Below are 7,581 nucleotides of genomic sequence, written 5' to 3' on the forward strand. Positions count from 1 at the left end.
TTTCTACAAAGGATCCTGACACAGCAGCCATTGGGCTGGATGGGGGGGGCGGTCAGGGAGATTCAAAGTTGTCAGAGAACTAACTGAAGAACTCTACAAAGAAAAGAGACTAGCCAGTGGTGGTGGTGGTGCATGCCTTTAATCCCAGCACTCAAGAGGCAGAGGCAGGCTGATCTCTGTGAATTCAAGGCCAACCTGGTCTACAAGAGCTAGTTCCAGTACAGGCTCCGAAGTTACAGAGAAATCCTGTCACAAACAAACAAACAAACAAACAAACAGAACAACAACCAAAAAAAGAGGGCTGGAGAGATGGCTCAGAGGTTAAGAGCACTGACCTCCCTTCTGGAGTTCAATTCCCATCAACCACATGGTGGCTCACAACCATCTGTAATGAGATCTGGTGCTCTCTTCTGGCCTGCAGGCATACATGGAATCTAAACACTGTGTACATAATAAATAAATTAATTTAAAAAAAGAAAGAAAGAAAGAAAAGAGACGTACCTCTTTGAAGCGCTTACAACTAAAATGTCAGTTCATACTTCTCTTCAGGCTGGCCTGCCTCTACCTCCCCTGTGGTTCCAAGAAAAGCTGTGCCTTTTCTTATTGAACTGTAAAATGGAGCCCATGATCCTTGTTGGCAAAAATAAATAAACACCAGACATCTCTGGGTCTTTGGGGACAGATCCCTTGCCCAGACATGGCTCATGACAGCCAATGAACATTTTGTCGTTTGTGTTTTGGATTAAAAGAATGACTTCTGCATGTCTCCTAGCATCACAAGGAGCCCCGAATTGAATTGGTGCCATTGTAGGCTTGATTGTTGTTGCATAGATAAAAGCCTCATTAAGTCCCTCATGAGGAGAGAAAAATTTTATTTTGAGGAACGAGGAGCAATGAGGGCTTCTTTGCTTGTTGTGGTTACAACAACAAAACATGAAATGGAGGAAATAATTAAATAACTGAACTTTTTTTTTTCTTTACCCAAACCTTGTCAAGAGGCTGGGTGAGTTTTTAATTAGTGCCGCATTTTCAATAAATCCGGACTGGTACGTGGTGCCGATTCTTTCCTGGATAAGGGAAAGATAATAATGAGAATCTTATTTTTCAGTCCCACACTAAAGGGATGCCTGGTATATTTAATCATGCTGTAGAAATCCTGGCAGCCTTCTCTGAGCCTGGCCTCTGCTCTAATTACATTTCTAGATTTTAGTAAATTGAAAGGGAAAATGTAGGAACAAAATAATTAAAACCGAAGAGGAAGTGCATATTAAAAAGGAGAAGCTGTTTAAAATTCTTGCACACAGTGCTTCCAAGGACATCTACAATCGTTTAATCAGCTCCACACCAAATCAAAGCCCTTTGTGCAGAGGCTGCTGGGATCATATCTCAGGTGGGCGGTGTGGTCCTCACAGTAAAATGGGAGCCTCATTGCACAGAGCCACAGATGGCAATAGGACCTCTTCTGGACCTCCAGATCACTGGGGATTCAGGCCCAGTCTGGACAAGCTGCTGGCACAGACTCCATACCCGGAGGAGCCCTCTCCCATATCCCGGGTAGAGGCTAGCTAAACTGTAAGGATTAGTCTCGATTATAAGGAAGCTGAAACAGATGTCCGTTCCTTTCTGCACCTCTTCCCCAGGCTCCTTTCCCATGGGAGTATCTCTCTTTCTCTCTCCCTCTGCTCTTCTGTGAAATCCGAAGTCAAGAGAACAGGTAATTAAACAGCCTCAGTGTCACCAAGAGCTAGTGACTTGTAACAGGCCACTGGGTTTCCACTGGAACATTTTGAATTTTTACAAGGACCAAACACCTTTCTGGCTTCAGCTAGAGATGAACGTTTGTTGATGATGGTGATTAATGAAATCTAATTGGAAAAGTTTCAGGCAACTGCCTAATAGGTGACAAGAGCTCTTTCTGTTTCAGAGGCAAGCACATTAACCGCATCATTAGAGAATCAAGGCTCTCCAATTTTACAAAATAACAATTTTGGTTGGGCATAGTGGAACACACCTGCAATCCTAGCACTCAGGAGGTAGAGGCTGAAGGGTCAGGAGTTCAAAGCCAGCCTCAGTTAGTGAATTTGGGGCTAGCCAGGCCTATGTGAGATTGTCTCAAAACAAGGACCAAAACCCAAAAACAAAGCAGAAAACAAACAACAACGAGAGTAATTTTATATGGAAGGCAGACTGTTAAGTCCTGGGGTTTTCAGAGAGTTTTGCCCATGGTTCCTAAGACATCTAAAACTGGGAACAGGGTCTGCTTCTATACTTGAAAGTGGAAGGCGCAGGGCACTGTCAAGAGTTCTTTCCAACCCCGAGGGCTGGCTCACGGACTGCCAGCCTTCCCTGCTGAACAGGCTCACCAGCCACACGGTGCCAAGAATCCTGTGGCAAGAGACAGAAGCACAGTCTCCTGGAGACGGTCCCACAGGCCTGGAAAGCAAGACAGGCTGCAACCTGTGCCTACCTCATAACGCACTGGGTCACCGGGTTGCTCTCTTGTCCAGTGCTAGGTGCACGTGTGAGTCCTGTAGGCAAAAGAGACAGACTCTGCTTAGGATTTTGAGGGCTTGATTCAGAAATAATTTTTTTTCCTTTACGTTTAAGGTAAGCAAAGAATGTGAGTAACAACAACAAACATCCCATTGCTGTCATCATCACTTCAACACAAGATGATTGTTTTCTTCCAGGGCCAAGATGATGCTCCGAGACAATTCTACTCAATTCCGGAATCACTTTTGGCCCATGGGAGCTAAAACATGAGATAGACTGGGGACCCAGGTGTCCTAGCCAATAAGTTGTCACAGAATCAGCCTCCTCTCGACATTTGTGCTCTCTCTCTCTCTCTCTCTCTCTCTCTCACACACACACACACACACACACACACACACACACACACACCTTATGCCTTTCCCAGAAAGAATGGTCCTTTGGTTATTGTTTACAAATGCTAATTTACTTGATTTTTGAGACATGGTATTACCATGTAATTCTGGCTGGCCAAGCTAGACTTAAACTCATAGAACTCCTCCTGCCTCTGCCTCCTGAGTGCTGGGGTTAAAGGTGTGCCGGAGAGTCTCGAAGTAAAGTACTTTATAAATGTTAGCATTTGCAGGCTAGACTTACTGGACATGGATCTCTCTGGATTTGAGACCAGCTTGTCCACAAAGAGAATGCCGGGCCAGCCCTGGCTGCATACGGAGACCCTATCTCAAAAAACGAAACAAACAAAAACAAAATGTAAAAGTTCTTTTCAAAAAAGGTCTCTGGCAATCATTAAAATTCAGAAAACATTTTATTGAGAGTTTGCTAAAAAAGTAAGTAAGAGCGAAGTCATCTGCAATCCACAAATTGCACATCTAGATTTCAGTTGTGAAATGCCTGTAGCACCTCCACCAACCCGGTCCCTGGCTCTTAGCCTCCTCCATTCCGGCCTCGCACCTCGTAGTGATCTTCCGCGCACCGCACGCGACCCCCTCCGAGTTCCCGCCTCTTCCCACTCTGGCCCCGCCTTCCGCTCAAATCCCGGGGCTCTGGAACCGCCTCGTGACGCTTGCGCACTAGGGAAGGTAGGCGGGGTCTTGAAGGAGGAGGAGCTGGAGGGCCTAGAACGGGGCGGGGCTGGGCGGGGCAGAACGGGGCGGGGCGAGGCGGGGCGGGGCGGGAAGCCGGGGAGGAGGCCGCGCGGGGTGGGGCCCGGCGGGTACGCGCTCGCTGCGTCGACGTGCTGACGACAGGACGCCCGGGCCGGTGTGTGTCGGTCTGTATGTGTGTGTATGTGTATATGTGTGTGTGTGTGTTTGTGTGTGTGCGCGCTCCGAGAGTGTGTATTTGTGTATCGGCGGTCCCGCAGGTCCCGGATGTTGCGGGCAGTATGAGGCGAGCGCAGGGGGACAGGGACCAGCAGCTGTCGCCGCCGTTCTCAGGTGAGTGTGTGTGTGTCAAGAGTCGAGGAAGGGGGTTGGCCTGTCGGGGTGCGGGGGTTTTCCTTGAGAAGTGACTGACCCCCCCTTCCACAAACACACACTTTCCCTCATGTATTATTCTCTGCCCCATTTCCTACACCCTGGTTTCATGGCCTGAGGAAGCCAGAGCCTAGTCAGCCGTCTGTTCTTCCTACCTCAAGCATTCAGGAAACACGAACGCGCCCCCTGCCTCCTGCCTCCCTCACCATCATATCCCAACCCCATCCCCCTTGCCAAATAGTGAGCTGTCGCCTGCGGCGAGATGGAGGACTGCGCATGCTCGAATGTGAAGGAGCTCGGGGTGCCTGGTCGCTGCCTTAGGACGCATGCGCATTGCTGTGTTGCAGGGACCTGCGGGATAAAGAGCCCCTTGACCACGCGCCCGCCTTCTTCCCAGGCAGTGCTAGACTTGCCACCCAATAGTGAGCTTGTCGCTCCGATCCGAGAGGGAGAATTTAAATTATGCGAGGGATTTAAGGACAAAGCACTATTCGCATCTGGTGTTGCCCTAGAGACTCCCTGGCTACCAACGCCTCCTAGAGCCAACGTGTCCCACGCTGACCCTCTTTTTGAAACTGACTGCAACTGCTAGTTCTAGAATTACTTTACTTCCCTTTCCACCACTCCGGTCGTCATTCTGGACCCTTACTACAAACTTTCCCTAAATTTAGGAGTAAGTCCAACTCATTTATTCTGGCAGGGGACTTTTTTTTTTTTTTATGGCCTTGTTATGAAGGACTAAGGACCATAAAAAAGAAACCACAGTGGGAATTCCTTTTTAGTAAAATTCAGAGTTGCCTTTAGAGAGTTAGGAAGGAAGGGGAAAGTGTCACACACAGTTTAAGGCTTAGGGTAATAACAAAACCAGAACGGAAATGAACTCAGGAGCTTCATCTCAGTTGTCTGACCTAGTTGGTTCTTTGCGGGGCGAGAGGGGGGCAGGAGGGTGGTCAGAGTTCTTTCATAGTCTTTCAGTTTAGCAGTTTAGCTGTACGTAGCTGATGTTCTGTGGCCATATGAAAACAGAGGCAACCTGAAACAATTGAACAGCTTGCCCAGAAGTATTAATTTTAAATAAACAGAGTGATAATTCTTTCATATGGGCAAATTCCCAAGAAAATTAAACTGACGAACTTTACGTAAATATTTCAGTGACTTAGGATTTGGAGTTTCAGTCGATGGAGTATACTTGGTTCTTTAGTTTGCTGCTGTATTGTCACTCTAAGAAACTTTGTCTTACCTCTACCATGGGGGTGGAGAGGTTTGTTTCTGTTTTGAGACAATCAGGGTCTCATGTAGCCAGGACAGGTCTGGACCGCCTCTGCAGACCAGGTTGGTCTCTACTGGAGTTACAGGTATCTGCTTGCCTCTGCCTCTTGAGTGTTAGGTGTACACCACCACATCTGGTCACAAAGATAAACTCTTTACTAGCAAAAGGTTTGCTGAATTGTATGGAAATGAATAGCTAAATTGTTGTTAGGTGGGGAGAATGGAAAAGGGGGGGGCATTTTCTGTTTTTCTGTTGGCTGGCTAACCTAATGTCTCAGCTAGACTCCTGGGTCTATTTTGAAAATAACAGCCTTATTTTGAAATTCCCTTTCCTTTGTGTTCATTCTTGGGTATTCTCACAAGACTTATTTGGTTGCTTTGTTAACGTTAGGACCTTAGGTTCCTGGGCTTTAAAGTATGTATACACTTTTCACTTCCTCATTTAACACTGGCCTTTATGTGGCTCAGGTGTCTATTGTGCTGTTTCCGGTTGCCATGTTGCACTTGGAGTCAAGGGATTTGGGAATTGGGGGGAGCATATGTCATCCTGTGTTGGAAGAGAGCTGGTTACTCTGCTTCTCCCCCCCCCCCCCCGAATAGTATAAATTACTGTGCTCACTCCACATTGAACAATCAGGGTAGTTGGTGTCCTTTCGGTATTTTGGTGACTATACCTTTTAAAAGAGTTATTACAGTGGCTAGTTTGGTAGTTGGAAATAATGTGACCTACCTCCATACTTGGACCAGGCTTTAGTAGAATCTAGAAGTGAAACCATTGAGGTAATGCTTGTCTTTCTTCTAAGTAGGCTTTCTTCATCTAGGATACTTTGTTCTTATCTGAAAACATTTCATTTCTAAGTTCACTTAAGCCTTATTTAAATTTTTGATGGTACAAAAGAATGGACCGCTTTTAGAATAAAGATAAGTTGTTAATTCATATTGGCACAGAAATTTGTTTAAAAAATAAAAGGTAATACAAATGTGAAAAAAAATTCAAAAGGTACACAGTGAGAATGAAAAGCCTTCTGTCATTCTCCTGCCCATCAAGTTACCCAAGGCAATAATATCTCCTTCCAGAACCCATACATTACAAATACATATATCTCCTTATTCTTTGGTGTCTGGTTTTCACAAATGGTAAGGTACTATATCCAATTTTTACTTTTTCACTCAATTTGTCTTGGTGATCATATAGTGTCTGTAGTATCTTTTTTAAAAAGTGGCAAGGGTTGCATTGTATATGGTAGAACATCATTTAGCCAATTCTTACTTAACAGTAGGTTTCCAAAGCCACAGTTCATTTTTTATGTGTACTTAGGTGTCTATTGGATTATTTATTTTTGTGAATGTGCCAGATCAATGGATGTATACATCTTTAATGTTGGCAATATTGCTGAATCATTTTCCACAGTGGTTTATGAATTTATATTATTGCCAACGGCTCATCTGCCTGTTTCTTAACCAACACTATCATTCATACTTTAAAAATAAATTTTAAATGGTGTTTTCTCTGAGATTTTAAGTTCATAATGTAATTTCCTAAGTTTCATTACATTGAGGAGCTGTGGATACATTCTGTCACTGTTCTGTATGTTGATGGTGTTAAAGAATATGCCTCAATCGAGGAACAATACCATTAGAGTGAAGTCATGTCTGGAAAACAGTAAGCCCTAGTGGCAGCACTAGGAAGGTGTATAGACCTGTATTTCAGTTTCTTCCTTTTCACTCAGATTCTAGTTTCTTTCCATGGAACTCCAAAAGCTTATGTGATATCGTCTGATGCCCTCTTGGTAGCTATGACTGAAAGTACGTTACTTGCTTTTTGTTGTGTTGAAAAGGTAACTCAGTTGTTAAGGTACTATTATCTCCACCAGAATGTTGGTCTTAGCAGTCTTCTGATTGCAGAATACCTTACTGTGAGCTGTAAAGAAATGAAAAAGCTGGGTATGTTGGAGCACACCTTTAATTCCAGTACTCAGGAGGCAGAAGCAGGCAGACCAGCCTGATCTACATAGTTAGTTCCAGGGCTGCTTGAACTTCATAGTGAGACTCTCACCCCAACAACGCCACCCCCCCCAAAAAAAAAATGAATGAATGAATGAAAAGATTTCTGTGCATAAAGGATATTTTGATCATTGGACAATCAAATGTATTAAATATATGAAATAATAAGAGTTAGAAAGTAAAATATAGGCCGGGCGGTGGTGGCGCACACCTCTAATCCCAGCACTTGGGAGGCAGAGGCAGGTGAATCTCTTTGAGTTTGAGGCCAGCTCTGGTCTACAAGAGCTAGCTCCAGGACAGGCTCCAAAGCTACAGAGAAACCTTGTCTCGAAATACCAAAAAA

The 7,581-nt window shown here is 44.9% G+C and overlaps 1 protein-coding gene and 1 long non-coding RNA gene across 6 annotated transcripts in view; one reads left to right on the forward strand and one right to left on the reverse strand.

Annotated features, from left to right (window-relative positions):
• Nucleotides 1-990: 990 nt before the first annotated feature.
• LOC113456312 lies at nt 991-3,203 on the reverse strand. Its single transcript, XR_003377131.1, has 3 exons — nt 3,127-3,203; nt 2,468-2,528; nt 991-1,067 (listed from the first exon to the last, which is right to left on the reverse strand). It is a non-coding gene; the product is annotated as an uncharacterized LOC113456312 (long non-coding RNA).
• A 489-nt stretch (nt 3,204-3,692) lies between these two features.
• Spop (speckle type BTB/POZ protein) overlaps nt 3,693-7,581 on the forward strand; it is an 88,053-nt gene continuing 84,164 nt past the window's right edge. For all 5 annotated transcript variants that reach the window (XM_026780321.1, XM_026780320.1, XM_026780319.1 and 2 more), the window contains exon 1: nt 3,693-3,926. The gene's annotated coding sequence lies outside the window, so the exon portion shown is untranslated. The remainder of the gene's footprint in view (nt 3,927-7,581) is intronic.

The sequence above is a fragment of the Microtus ochrogaster genome, chromosome 7 (genome assembly GCF_000317375.1).
Source record: "Microtus ochrogaster isolate Prairie Vole_2 chromosome 7, MicOch1.0, whole genome shotgun sequence".
NCBI lineage: Eukaryota > Metazoa > Chordata > Mammalia > Rodentia > Cricetidae > Microtus > Microtus ochrogaster.